Source organism: Eubalaena glacialis, chromosome 9 (assembly GCF_028564815.1).
Source record: "Eubalaena glacialis isolate mEubGla1 chromosome 9, mEubGla1.1.hap2.+ XY, whole genome shotgun sequence".
Classification (NCBI taxonomy): Eukaryota; Metazoa; Chordata; class Mammalia; order Artiodactyla; family Balaenidae; genus Eubalaena; species Eubalaena glacialis.
Genome location: NC_083724.1, coordinates 28,246,833 through 28,262,443, shown reverse-complemented (window position 1 = coordinate 28,262,443; position 15,611 = coordinate 28,246,833). Strand labels below are relative to the sequence as shown.

The 15,611-nt window shown below is 39.9% G+C and overlaps 1 protein-coding gene across 1 annotated transcript in view; it reads left to right on the top strand.

The window, feature by feature from the left end:
• FKTN (fukutin) overlaps nucleotides 1–14,701 on the top strand; it is an 86,282-nt gene extending 71,581 nt beyond the window's left edge. Inside the window, exons 11-12 of the transcript XR_009702074.1 lie at nucleotides 3,117–3,226; nucleotides 14,601–14,701. The gene's annotated coding sequence lies outside the window, so the exon portion shown is untranslated. The remainder of the gene's footprint in view (nucleotides 1–3,116; nucleotides 3,227–14,600) is intronic.
• The last annotated feature ends 910 nt before the right edge of the window (nucleotides 14,702–15,611 follow it).

Below are 15,611 nucleotides of genomic sequence, written 5' to 3'. Positions count from 1 at the left end.
ACAAGAAGAGGATGAAAAGTCAAGCTACAGACTAGTAGGAAATATTTGCAAACTACATATCTGAAAGAAGACTAGTATCTAGAATGTATTAAAGAAACTGAACACTCAACAGTTTTTTAAAAATCCGATTAGAAAATGAGCAAGAGATATGAACAGACATTTCACTGGAGAGGCTATACAGATGGCAAATAAGCACATTAAAAAGCTGTTCAGCATCGTTAGCCAAATAGCCAAAAGCAATAGCCAAAGCAATCCTGAGAAAGAAGAAAAAAGCTGGAAGCATCACACTTCCTGATTTCAAGCTATATTATTACCATATACAATGCTGTAGTAATCAAAACAGTATGGTACTGGCATTTAAAAAGACACATAGACCAATGGAATAGAATTGAGAGCCCAGAAATAAACCCATGCATATACAATCAACTAATATTTGACAGGGGAGCCAAGAATACTCAATAGAGAAAATATAGTCTCTTCAATAAGTGGGACTGGGAAAATTTGGATAGTCACATGCAAAAGAATGAAACTAGATCCCTATATCACACCAGTCAAAATTAACTCAACATGGATTGAAAACCTAGATATGAGACCTGAAACCATGAACTCCTAGGAGAACACATAGGGAAAAAGTTCCTTGACATTGGTCTTGTCAGTGATATGACACCAAAAGCATAGTCAACAAAAACAAAAATAAACAAGTGGGACTACATCAAACCAAAAAGCTTCTGAGCAGAAAACAACAAAATGAAAGGCAACCTATGAGTTGGAAATAAATATTTGCAAATCATATGTATAATAAGGGGTTAATATCCAAAATATATAAGGAACTCATACAATTCAATAGCAAAAAAACATCCAATTTTTAAAGTGGGCAAAGGAACTGAAACATTTTTCTAAAGAAGAAATTCTAATGGCTAACAGATACATGAAAAATTGCTCAACATCACTAATCAGGAAAATGGAGATCAAAACCACAGTGAGATATCACCTTACACCCATTAGAATGGCTATTATCAAAGAAGACAAGAGCTAACAAGGGCATGTGAGGATATGGAGAAAGGAAAACCTTGTACACTGTTGATGGGACTGTAAACTGGGGCAGCCGCTCTGGAAAACAGTATGGAGTTTCCTCAAAAAATTAAAAAGAGAATGATACGATCCAGCAATTCCACTTCTGGGTATGTATTCGAAGGAAATGACATTACTATCCTGAAGGAATATCTGCACCCCCTGTTCACTGCAGCTTTATTTACAATAGCCAAGGTATGGAAATAACCTAAGTGTCTATCAACAGATGAATGGATAAGAAGATGTGGTATATATATAGAATGGAATATTATTCAGCCACAAGAAAGAGGAAGTCCTGCCATTTGTGACAACATAGGTGGACCTTGAGGGCATTATGTTAAGGAAAAAAAGTCAGACAGAAAAAGACATACTGTATGATTGCATATGTAGAATCTAATAAACAAACTCAGAGAACAGATTGGTGGTTGCCAGAAGCAGGGGGTAGGGGCTGGGATAATTAGTTGAAGGTGGTCAAAAGATACAAACTTCCAGATATAAGTAAGTTCTGGGGATGTAATGTACAGCATGATAACTGTAGTTAGCAATACTATATTGTATATTTGAAAGCTGCTAAGAGAGTAGATCTTAAAGTTCTCATCACAAGAAAACAAAAATTTCTAACTGTGAGGTAATGGATGTTGACTTATGGTGGTAATCATTTCACAATATGTGCATATATCAAATCATTGTTGTACACCTTAAACGTATACAATGTTATATGTCAGTTATATCTCAATAAAACGGGGAAGGGGAAGAAGTTACAATTTTTCTTTGTCATAATTTCTCTCATGAACACATCATGTGATCTTCCTGAAGTAAATATTAATAAACCAGATCTTGCTCAGCTAATAATTAGAAACCATTTTCTGTGTTGTCACTGGTATGAGCTTACAGGTGTTCAGCTGGTGTCAGCTCTGCCACATCATACTTTGTGTTTTGGGCTCTTATTTTTTTTCTTTGGACACAAAAATACAAAATCTGCTGAATTTCAGCATATGCCTCTTCCTTAATATATCATTTTCTAGAAATTTTGTGAAAATGTCCACCTTTACTGAAAATTACTACTCCTTTTATTTCTTTTTCTTTTTTTTTTTTGGCCACGCCATGCAGCTTGTGGGATCTTAGCTCCCCAACCAGGGATTGAACCCAAGCCCCAGCAGTGAAAGCACAGAGTCTAACCACTGGACCGCCAGGGAATTCCCTACTCCTTTTATTTCTAATCTAAATTGGTATCTTCCCAGTTCCCCTTTAATAAAGTTTCCCTTACTAGTCCCCCTGTAACAAATACCAAAACTATATATAAACTGCTAAGTAAAGGTGGTAAGTGTAAAAACATTTTCTGGAAGGAGTTGAAGTTGTCATTAATGATAGAGAAGTAAAGATAGAGGACTACGGTACTGATAACTAATAAACTTAAAAAAAACGTTCAACATTGTTAACCATCAGGGAAATGCAAATTACAACCACAACGAGATATCACTGCACAGCTGTTAGGATGGCTAAAATTTTAAATAGTGAAAACAAATACTGTAGTTGTCTCTCTTATGGTTTCTTTTTGAATGTGTTCTTTGCACTATTGTTTGACTATGATTTTACTAGAGTGTCCTTAAACATTTTATAAACGTTCATAATATGTAACTCTCCATAATAAAATTAAAAGGAATAATCTTGTCTCAGTTTTTGGAAGACAGATTTTTAGCTTTTTGTTTTGTTTTTCTCTTTTTCTGCTCCAATTTTTATTGATTTACTCTGTAAATTTAATAACCCTCTTTAAAATTTATTTTCTCATTATTCTTTTGTGTCCTTTATAGTTGATTTTCCCCAAGAAGATTTATCAGCAAAAGCCCTTCAGCAGCTGGTGTCATTGTTCTTAGGTCTCTAACTTTAATTAATTTCATATTTATCACCAGTTTTTTTTAAATTTAAATTCATTTTTTTTTCTAGTTAGTCTCAATACTTTGGAGAATATTTTCTAGAGAATATTGCAGGAAAGGTGACTGGGTGATGAATTTTCTGAAAATGTATTACCAACAAATGTCTTTCAGGTGTCTTAGAAGAACGATCGTCTCATAGTTGGAGTGTGTATGAGTTTGTTTTGGAGCCTAAACTGTGCAACTGTTTAATCCAGCCAGATCCCGCTTAGAAAAACCGAAGGGTGAGCTCACAAAGTGAAATGCTTAACTTTTAAGAAGCTGTCCTCTCCTCATGTCATGCGGTCACAATTTGCTAGGAGCCAGGTTTCCCCTATATCCTAGTGGAAGACCAGAGAATATCTACAACAGTGCTGTCAAATAGAGCATTCTCTGATACTAGAAATGACTCTACCTGCACTGTCCAAGACAGTAGCCACGAGCCACATGTGATCTTGAGCACTTGAAATGTGGCAAGTGCAAATGAGGAACTGAATGTTTACTTTGATTTTTTTTTAACATCTTTATTATAGTATAATTGCTTTACAATGGTGTGTCAGTTTCTGCTTTATAACAAAGTGAATCAGTTATACATATACATATGTCCCCATATCTCTTCCCTCTTGCATCTCCCTCCCTCGCACCCTCCCTATCCCACCCCTCTAGGTGGTCACAAAGCACCGAACTGATCTCCCTGTGCTATGCGGCTGCTTCCCACTAGCCATCTATTTTACGTTTGGTAGTGTATATATGTCCATGCCACTCTCTCACTTTGGCCCAGCTTACCCTTCCCCCTCCCCGTATCCTCAAGTCCATTCTCTAGTATGTCTGCATCTTTATTGCCGTCTTGCCCCTAGGTTCGTCTGACCATTTTCTTTTTTTTTTTAGATTCCATATATATGTGTTAGCATACGGTATTTGTTTTTCTCTTTCTGACTTACTTCACTCTGTATGACAGACTCTAGGTCCATCCACCTCACTACAAATAACTCAATTTCGTTTCTTTTTATGGCTGAGTAATATTCCATTGTATACACATGCCACATCTTCTTTATCCATTCATCTGTCGATGGACACTTAGGTTGCTTCCGTGTCCTGGCTATTGTAAATAGAGCTGCAATGAACATTGTGGTACATGACTCTTTTTGAATTATGGTTTTCTCAGGGTATATGCCCAGGAGTGGGACTGCTGGGTTCTATGGTAGTTCTATTTTTAGTTTTTTAAGGAACCTCCATACTGTTCTCCATAGTGGCTGTATCAATTTACATTCCCACCAACAGTGCAAGAGGGTTCCCTTTTCTCCACACCCTCTCCAGCATTTACTGTTTGTAAAGTTTTTGATAATGGCCATCTGACCAGTGTGAGGTGATACCTTGCTGTGTTTTTGATTTGCATTTCTCTAATGATTCATGATGTTGAGCATCCTTTCATGTGCTTGTTGGCAAGCTGTATGTCTTCTTTGGAGAAATGTCTATTTAGATCTTCTGCCCATTTTTGGATTGGGTTGTTTGTTTTTTTGATATTGAGCTGCATGAGCTGCTTGTATATTTTGGAGATTAATCCTTTGTCAGTTGCTTTGTTTGCAAATATTTTCTCCCATTCTGAGGGTTGTCTTCTTGTCTTGTTTATGGTTTCCTTTGCTGTGCAAAAGCTTTTCAGGTTGATTAGGTCCCATTTGTTTATTTTTGTTTTTATTTCCATTTCTCTAGGAGGTGGGTCAAAAAGGATCTTGCTGTGATTTATGTCATGGGGTGTTCTGCCTGCGTTTTCCTCTAAGAGTTTTACAGTGTCTGGCCTTACATTTAGGTCTTGAATCCATTTTGAGTTTATTTTTGTGTGTGGTGTTAGGGAGTGTTCTAATTTCATTCTTTTACATGTAGCTGTCCAGTTTTCCCAGCACCACTTATTGAAGAGGCTGTCTTTTCTCCACTGTTTACTTTGATTTTAATTAAATTAAATAGCATCATATAGCTAGTAGCTAGCATACTGGACAGTGCAGATACAGAGGATTTGATGGGACCAGCAAGAGCTTTGGAGTTGTAGAGATCTAGACTCAAATCCAGGGGTGTCACTTCCTAGGTTTGTGATCTCAGGCTGGTTATTTAACTTCTGAGTTCCAATTTTTTTTTCAACTAATGGGGCTAAAATTAATACTTGCCTGTAAGAGTTACTATAAGAATTACAGGAACTCTGGTATACTGCTTAGTACAGAGTAGAAGTTAAATAAATGATAGCTATTAATATTATTATCTTTACTTGCTTTTATTTCAACCTTTGGCATTAATCCTCTGAACTTGTATTTTCCTGATAATCCCAAGTAATTTTTCTGTAAGATTAGAGCCTTTCTGTATTTCAGAGTATTCCTGGTGAGAGGGCCCTGTCCTGAGGACTGGTGATGAGAAGTGACAGTGGCCTGAAGGGCACAGGTACAAGGCCTGTCCTTTGGGGAGACAGGAGGTAGGATTAAAACATAACACTTGGGTACGGCTTCAAGATGGCAGAGGAGTAAGACGTGGAGATCACCTTCCTCCCCACAAATACATCAGAAATACATCTAAATGTGGAACAACTCCTACAGAACACCTACTGAACGCTGGCAGAAGGCCTCAGACCTCCCAAAAGACAGGCGTCAGGGCTGTGCCTCTGAGGTGGGAGAGGCAAGTTCAGGACACTGGTCCACAAGAGACCTCCCAGCTCCACGTAATATCAAATGGCAAAAATCTCCCAGAGACCTCCATCTCAATGCCAAGATCCAGCTCCACTCAACGACCCGCAAGCTACAGTGCTTGACACCTTATGCCAAACAACTAGCAAGACAGGAACACAGCCCCATCCATTAGCACAGAGGCTGCCTAAAATCATAATAAGGCCACAGACACCCCAAAACACACCACCAGACGTGGACCTGCCCATCAGAAAGACAAGATCCGGCCTCATCCACCAGAATACAGGAACTAGTCCCCTCCACCAGGAAGCCTACACAACCCACTGAACCAACCTTAGCCACTGGGGACAGACACCAAAAACAACGGGAACTACTAACCTGCAGCCTGCGAAAAGGAGACCCCAAACACAGTAAGTTAAGCAAAATGAGAAGACAGAGAAACACAGAGCAGATGAAGGAGCAAGGCAAAAACCCACCAGACCTAACAAATGAAGAGGAAATAGGCAGTCTACCTGAAAAAGAATTCAGAATAATGATAGTTAAGAAGTTCCAAAATCTTGGAAATAGAATGGAGAAAATACAAGAAACGTTTAACAAGGACCTAGAAGAACTAAAGAGCAAACAGAGATGAACAACACAATAAATGAAATTAAAAATTCTCTAGAAGGGATCAATAGCAGAATAACTGAGGCAGAAGAATGGATAAGTGGCCTGGAAGTTAAAATAGTGGAAATAACTACTGCAGAGCAGAATAAAGAAAAAAGAATGAAAAGAACTGAGGACAGTCTCAGAGACCTCTGGGACAACATTAAACGCACCAACATTCGAATTATAGGGGACCCAGAAGAAGAAGAGAAAAAGAAAGGGAGTGAGAAAATATTTGAAGAGATTATAGTTGAAAACTTCCCTAATATGGGAAAGGAAATAGTCAATCAAGTCCAGGAAGCACAGAGAGTCCCAAACAGGACAAATCCAAGGAGAAACACACCAAGACACATATTAATCAAACTATCAAAAAGTAAATACAAAGAAAACATATTAAAAGCAGCAAGGGAAAAACAACAAATAACACACAAGGGAATCCGCATAAGGTTAACAGCTGATCTTTCAGAATAAACTCTGCAAGCCAGAAGGGAGTGGCAGGACATATTTAAAGTGATGAAGGAGAAAAACCTACAACCAAGATTACTCTACCCAGCAAGGATCTCATTCAGATTTGACAGAGAAATTAAAACCTTTACAGACAAGCAAAAGCTAAGACAATTCAGCACCACCAAACCAGCTTTACAACAAATGCTAAAGGAACTTCTCTAGGCAGGAAACACAAGAGAAGGAAAACACCTACAATAACAAACCCAAAACAATTTAGAAAATGGTAATAGGGACATACATATCGATAACTATCTTAAATGTAAATGGATTAAATGCTCCAACCAAAAGACATGGACAGGCTGAATGGATACAAAAACAAGACCTGTATATATGCTGTCTCCAAGAGACCCACTTCAGACCTAGGGACACATACAGACTGAAAGTGAGGGGATGGAAAAAGATATTCCAAGCAAATGGAAACCAAAAGAAAGCTGGAGTAGCAATTCTCATATCAGACAAAATAGACTTCAAAATAAAGACTATTACAAGAGACAAAGAAGGACACTACATAATGATCAAGGCATCAATCCAAGAAGATATCACAATTGTAAATATTTATGCACCCAACATAGGAGCACCTCAATATATAAGGCAAATGCTAACAGCCATAAAAGGGGAAATCGACAGTAACACAATCATAGTAGGGGACTTTAACACCCCACTTTCACCAATGGACAGATCATCCAAATTGAAAATAAATAAGGAAACACAAGCTTTAAATGATACATTAAACAAGATGGACTTAATTGATACTTATAGGACATTCCATCCAAAAACAACAGAATACACACTCTTCTCAAGTGCTCATGGAACATTCTCCAGGATAGATCATAACTTGGGTCACAAATCAAGCCTTGGTAAATTTAAGAAAATTGAAATCGTATCAAGTATCTTTTCCGACCACAACGCTGTGAGACTAGATATCAATTACAGGAAAAAATCTGTAAAAACTACAAACACATGGAGGCTAAACAGTACACTACTTAATAACCAAGAGGTCACTGAAGAAATCAAAGAGGAAATCAGAAAATACCTAGAAACAAATGACAATGAAAACATGATGACCCAAAACCTATGGGATGCAGCAAAAGCAGTTCTAAGAGGGAAGTTTATAGCAATACAATCCTACCTTAAGAAACAAGAAACATCTCAAATAAACAACCTAACCTTACACCTAAAGCAAGTAGAGAAAGAAGAACAGAAAAACCCCAAAGTTAGCAGAAGGAAAGAAATCATAAAGATCAGATCAGAAATAAATGAAAAAGAAATGAAGGAAACGATAACAAAGATCAATAAAACTAAAAGCTGGTTCTTTGAGAAGATAGACAAAATTGATAAACCATTAGCCAGACTCATCAAGAAAAAGAGGGAGAAGACTCAAATCAATAGAATTAGACATGAAAAAGGAGAAGTAGCAACGGACACTGCAGAAAAACAAAAGATCATGAGAGATTACTACAAGCAACTATATGCCAATAAAATGGACAACCTGGAAGAAATGGACAAATTCTTAGAAATGCACAACCTTCCAAGACTGAACCAGGAAGAAATAGAAAATACGAACAGATCAATCACAGGCACTGAAATTGAAACCATGATTAAAAATCTTCCAGCAAACAAAAGCCCAGGACCAGATGGCTTCACAGGCGAATTCTATCAAACATTTAGAGAAGAGCTAACACCTATCCTTCTCAAACTCTTCCAAAATATAGCAGAGGGAGGAACACTCCCAAACTCATTCTATGAGGCCACCATCACCCTGATACCAAAACCAGACAAAGATGTCACAAAGAAAGAAAACTATAGGCCAATATCACTGATGAACATAGATGCAAAATCCTCAACAAAATACTAGCAAACAGAATCCAACAGCACATTAAAAGGATCATACACCATGATCAAGTGGGGTTTATCCCAGGAATGCAAGGATTCTTCAATATATACAAATCAATCAATGTGATATACCATATTAACAAACTGAAGAATAAAAACCATATGATCATCTCAATAGATGCAGAGAAAGCTTTCTACACAATTCAACACCCATTTATGATAAAAACCCTCCAGAAAGTAGGCATAGAGGGAAGTTACCTCAACATAATAAAGGCCATATATGACAAACCCACAGGCAACATCATTCTCAATGGTGAAAAACTGAAACCATTTCCTCTAAGATCAGGAACAAGACAAGGTTGCCCACTCTCACCACTATTATTTAACATAGTTTTGGAAGTGTTAGCCACAGCAATCAGAGAAGAAAAAGAAATAAAAGAAATCCAAATCAGAAAAGAAGAAGTAAAGCTGTCACTGTTTGCAGATGACATGATACTATACATAGAGAATCCTAAAGATGCTACCAGAAAACTACTAGAGCTAATCAATGAATTTGGTAAAGTAGTAGGATACAAAATTAATGCACAGAAATCTCTTGCATTCCTATACACTAATGATGAAAAATCTGAAAGTGAAATTAAGAAATCACTCCCATTTACCACTGCAACAAAAAGAATAAAATATCTAGGAATAAACCTACCTAAGGAGACAAAAGACCTGTATGCAGAAAATTATAAGACACTGATGAAAGAAATTAAAGATGATACAAATAGATGGAGAGATATACCATATTCTTGGATTGGAAGAATCAACATTGTGAAAATGACTATACTACCCAAAGCAATCTACAGATTCAATGCAATCCCTATCAAACTACCATTGTAATTTTTCACAGAACTAGAACAAAAAATTGCACAATTTGTATGGAAACACAAATGACCCCAAATAGCCAAAGCAATCTTGAGAAAGAAAAACAGAGCTGGAGGAATCAGGCTCCCTGACTTCAGACTATACTACAAAGCTACAGTAATCAAGACAGTATGGTACTGGCACAAAAACAGAAATATAGATCACTGGAACAGGATAGAAAGCCCAGAGATAAACCCACGCACATATGGTCACCTTATCTTTGATAAAGGAGGCAAGAATATACAATGGAGAAAAGACAGCCTCTTCAATAAGTGGTGCTGGGAAAACTGGACAGCTACATGTAATAGAATGAAATTAGAACACTCCTTAACACCATACACAAAAATAAACTCAAAATGGATTCAAGACCTAAATGTAAGGCCAGACACTATAGAACTCTTAGAAGAAAACATAGGCAGAACACTCTATGACATAAATCACAGCAAGATCCTTTTTGACCCACCTCCTAGAGAAATGGAAATAAAAACAAAAATAAACAAATGGGACCTAATGAAACTTAAAAGCTTCTGCACAGCAAAGGAAACCATAAACAAGACGAAAAGACAACCCTCAGGATGGGAGAAAATATTTGCAAACGAAGCAAGTGACAAAGGATTAATCTCCAAAATATACAAGCAGCTCATGCAACTCAATATCAAAAAAACAAACAACCCTATCCAAAAATGGGCAGAAGATCTAAATAGACATATCTCCAAAGAAGACATACAGCTTGCCAACAAACACATGAAAGAATGCTCAACATCACTAATCATTAGAGAAATGCAAATCAAAACTACAATGAGATATCATCTCACACCGGTCAGAATGGCCCTCATCAAAAAATCTACAAACAATAAATGCTGGAGAGGGTGTGGAGAAAAGGGAACCCTCTTGCACTGTTGGTGGGAATGTAAATTGATAACAGCCACTATGGAGAACAGTATGGAGGTTCCTTAAAAAACTAAAAATAGAACTACCATAGAACCCAGCAGTCCCACTCCTGGGCATATACCCTGAGAAAACCATAATTCAAAAAGAGTCATGTACCAAAATGTTCATTGCAGCTCTATTTACAATAGCCAGGACATGGAAGCAACCTAAGTGTCCATCAACAGATGAATGGATAAAGAAGATGTGGCACATATATACAATGGAATATTAGTCAGCCAGAAAAAGGAACGAAAGTGAGTTATTTGTAGTGAGGTGGATGGACCTAGAGACTGTCAGAAAGAGAAAAACAAATACCGTATGCTAACACATACATATGGAATCTAAAAAAAAAAAAAAAAAAAAAAAAAAGGTTCTGAAGAACCTAGGGGCAGTACAGGAATAAAGATGCAGATGTAGAGAATGGGCTTGAGGACATGGGGAGGGGGAAGGGTAAGCTGGGCCAAAGTGAGAGAGTGGCATGGACATACATACACTACCAAATGTAAAATAGATAGCTAGTGGGAAGCAGCTGCATAGCACAGGGAGATCAGCTCGGTGCTTTGTGACCACCTAGAGGGGTGGGATAGGGAGGGTGGGAGGGAGGGAGGCGCAAGAGGGAGGGGATATAGGGATATATGTATACATATAGCTGATTCACTTTGTTATACAGCAGAAACTAACACACCATTGTAATTATACTCCAATAAAGATGTTAAAAAACAACAACAACATAACACTTAAAAGAATTGAATTTCAAAGACCAGGCTTAGGTAGGGGATCCAAAGATCCCACACTTTGTAGAAGGTGGCCTGAGGCTAGAATAAACTCCAGGAAGGAGGACAGGGAGAGGGACAGTGAAGTTCAGCTGGATCTTAAGACTTAGCGAACAGAAAATTTGAATAAATGAAGAAAGGGAAGAAAGCATTCTTGAAGAGAAGGAATCAGTACAGTCACAGAATGGACTTTATGGGACCGTGAAAAAGACCATCTGTCTATATATGGATAAATAGTAAAAAATACAACTAGAAAGGTGGGCAAGGAGCAGACTGGGAGGGCACTAAATATCCTGCTGTAAAGTATGGATGAGAGAAAATGGAGAAGGTTTATTTGAATCAGAGCATGATGCCTTCAATAAACATTTCTGACTAGATTACTACTCACAGCCACAGTGCTAAGGGCCGAGGTTCATTCATTGACTCAACAAACATTCATGAAGCTCCTTCACGGGCGGAGTAGGGATTTGGGGAAATTTAGGTTCACACAGACTCATCCCAAAAACCCTGGGATGCCTACAGTTGCAGGACAGAGGACAAAGACTTAGCCAGGTGGTCATAAGCCACTCAGGTGGCTCAGGTAAGGTCAATCCTAGGAATTCCCAGCCAGTGCCAGGCACAGACACAGGGAGTCCAGGGGTAGGAAGTGCTTGAGGCTGAGGGGCACTTGGTGTTGCTCTGGGAAATGGGGCTCAAGATCAGTGCTGCCGGCCTCAGAAAAGCACGCTGGGACCAGGGTAGGGTCTTATCCAGGGGGCTCCAGGAATTAGAACAGGCATTTGAGGGCCAAGGCTCAGTTAGATTAATTGGGGTAGGAGAGTCGGTAGTGAGGTCCTAGGCTCTGGGGAAGTCAGAGTTAGGCCTGGGCACCACAGTGCAGGCAATGTGAGAGCTGTGGGGAAGAGGCTGGAGCTATTTCTACACCTGCTGCTTCAGTCAGAAGCCAGGACAGGATGGGCTTTCCCTGTGGGGACACCACAAGGCCTAGCTCTGGGATCTGGGGAGCTGAAGCCAGGAAAGGAGATGGGCCCAGTAGAGGTGTTCAATTCTGGGTCTTAACCTGGTCCTCATTTCCCTATTGTCTGTTCATCTCTGAAGACTCTGGTCTCCAAAGGGTGAAGAGGAGGTATTCTAGTTGTACTAGGAGCACAGCTTTGCTAACAACTGACATCACCCTCTCCACCCTACCTCCTATCCCCCCAGAAAAGCTTGGGACCCCATCTGCTGGGATCATAGGGGTGGTGAATGGAGGGGAGCCAAGCACAGGTGTATCTTGTTAAACAGTCTGCTTCAGCTACAGTGTAAATCTCAAAATCGGGTCTGAAACCTCAGCTGATAACCCACTTGTTTCAGACAATTTGCAAAGAAACCAAATCTCCACCAGCTAGAAGAGATGGATGTGCTCTTGGGTAGTGCAGAATTATCTGTGTTATGAAAAGCAGAGGTGAGAACTGTGGCGAGAAGTCAAGGTTTCCTCTGAAGGTTTTTTATTGGTTAGATTTAAAGTAACAGCCTTTAATCTTCCTAAGATGCCCCAGGGGAGCCTCCTGAAAACATCTGCTGGATTTGAAGGGTCAGGGAGTGCCTCCCTCATCCCCTCAGTATATGTGTTTGGCTTGGGATTTGTCAGTCTGGGAAGCTGAGGGCTCTGGGCAGCTCAGGCCTGGCAGATTTCCCCCACCTGCCTAAAACTCAGCCCAGGGAGACAGAGGACCCTCCCCAGCCCAATTCTGTACCTTCACTCTCCAGCCCCTGGAGCTGTGGCCTTTATTTCAAGTCCTGGTCCCCCGGGGCTGCATGGGGAATGAGGACAGCTGATAAGCCTGACATTATTGACTTTATGGGGAGTATTCAATGAATTTACTTTCTGCAAGAAGGCTGCACTCTTATCTGCTGCCCACAGAGCATCTAAATCCTCATCTAGGGGACCCGTTGATGAATCATGTCTCTTATACACAAAGAGCAGAGAATGTAAAGTGGAAAAGGGGAGTCGCATCCCACCCCTTTCTTTTCTCCAGTACCTGGTTCTGCCCACCCTCACCACCCTTGCTTTCCCACTGCACTTTGGTTTATTGGCTGGAAATAGAAGCACTCACAGCTCCAGGCCTACAAAGTTGAGGCCAAGCCAGCCTGGTCTCGAGAGTGTCAGCAGCTGGGCACACCCAGGGCTGTGCGTCCCGCTAATTGGTAACTAAGGGAAGAAAAGCCCACTCACTTGAGGCAGTTACGTGTCCTGGTTTTTGCTGCGACGGTCAACATTTGCTCTGGACAGAAATACCCGCCCGGCCTCAACACCAGGTGTCTTGGTGGAGAAATGTGTGTGTGTGGTGGGGGGCAGTTACCAAGGGGTACTGGGTCTGGGGAGCTGGAGAGCGAAAATTAACTGGAAGAGAGAGCCTGATGCTCAAGGCAAGCTTTTCTTTCCCCCTTCTCTGACATCTCCCTAATCCATCCAGACCTGGGATGTTGGCTTCAATTAGTGGAAGGAAATAAATGCTTCTTAGTAGCACAGGACCCAAAGCAACTGGAAGGAGAGAGGTGAGAGCCAGGATACTGAGTTGGACAAATGAAAGAAAAATATCAAAGTACCCTTTGGAGGAAATTAGAGGCATGTGTTCATATTCCCCATCTAGTTTTTGGATAGAGTTTTCTGGTAATAAAATGATTATTTATTGAGCAACTATGATTTTATTAGATGCCTATTACCACCGTTTTAAAGCATTTACTCCCAGTCACTAACTTCATGTACATTAGTGCAGTGAGTCTTTACAATAATCCATGAAGTTGATATTATTTCCAGTTTACAGCTGAGAAAATTGAGACTGGGAGAAGTTAAGTAACCTGCCCAGGATGGCAGCTGGTGTCAGAGCAGGAATTCAAACACCAGTCTGCCTCCAAAGCCTAATGAAAAGCCTCTCAGCTTCTATACAAAACTGCTTTCCATTTGGTATTTCTCAGTACCTTTTCCCACTTAGTCCACAGCACATCAATGAGTATTTATTACTCCCATTTTATAGAAAACAGGCTCAGAAGAGTAATTTTTTTGTTTTTGCAATTTGACCAGCTTTTTATTTCTTAAATAAGTGGCAAGTGTAATTGAGAAAGTTACAGTGCAGCAGTGAGCCTCTAGACCAATTAACAAATTCCTCTACTTAAATGCAAACCAGTAGCCTCATCATTGTGCTTATCCCAGGCAAGGCACTAGGTTAGCAGACAGAAAAGAGGGGAGACAGGAAGAAAGGGCATCAACGGGGCAGATGAACAGTGTTAAACAACAGTACAGGGAACCTTTGCAAATCTGATTCCGGATTGTGGTTGGATCACTCTCCCCACCCCCACCTTCTTTATTCAAACAGGGCTCCTTACATGTGGATCCAGTTGAGGACCATCCCTGAGATTCAACGTTCGTTCGCTACTTCTCAGATGGAGGATGTTTGGTAACAGGCTGTGGCAAGCTTCCAAGTAAGGATAACTTATTTACAGAGTAATATTGTTTCTCCTCCTTTGTCACCGAAAGTCACAGTGTGCTGCAGGGGGGGGGAAAACCCAGTGGACAGCAGGTGTGCTTCCTCCTAAATCGGTATAATTTTTTTCCTTTGTTGTTCCTATCTATGAGTGTGTCCAGGGCCACGAAACCTGTGTGCCTCAGGGACTCTGGTCTAAAGATTCTAGCATCTTTACTTTTCTGTCATGACTAGGGAATGACCTCAGGGAAGTCCCCAAATGATGATGAAACAGCCAGATCTCTCTTTCCTTAGGAGAGAAGACCAAAGCTCTCATCCCTCCCAACACTTGGGTAAAGATGTGGGCCACATCAATGTATTTCTCCCTTCCACGTGCCCTGGTTTCCCACATCACCCGCTTTCATCATAGAGCAGCTACTTGCTCTGTTATTTTTTCATTCAGGGGAGGTTAGAGTAGGGGAGGCGGGAAGAGGAGGTGAGCTAATCAGTTGTTTGCCCTGTGGGTCCTGTGAATGGAGTGACATTAACATCCATGAGAATTTATAGCCTCTGCTGGCTCTGAAATGATGTTTGTGTAAAACTTGCTAGTAAAACAGAGTCAGCTGCATTTGAAGGCTTGTTTCTTTGGGCATACATTTTAGAATTTAGGTAAATACTAAATTTATTTCGGAGCTAAATTGTGGGGGAGTGATATTTTGTTTTGTCTAGGATAACACCTTGTTATGTAACTTTATAATGAAAATATATAATTTCTCATATTAAATGAGAAAATTGGGTGAAATGCCTAGCGTGACACCTAGTACTTAGTGCTACATAATAGGGGTAGAGAATTCAGTGTGTGGCCCAGAGTTGGTGCTCAATGCCACCCCCTAGGTCAAGCCATCATCCTCTTTTGTCTGTATT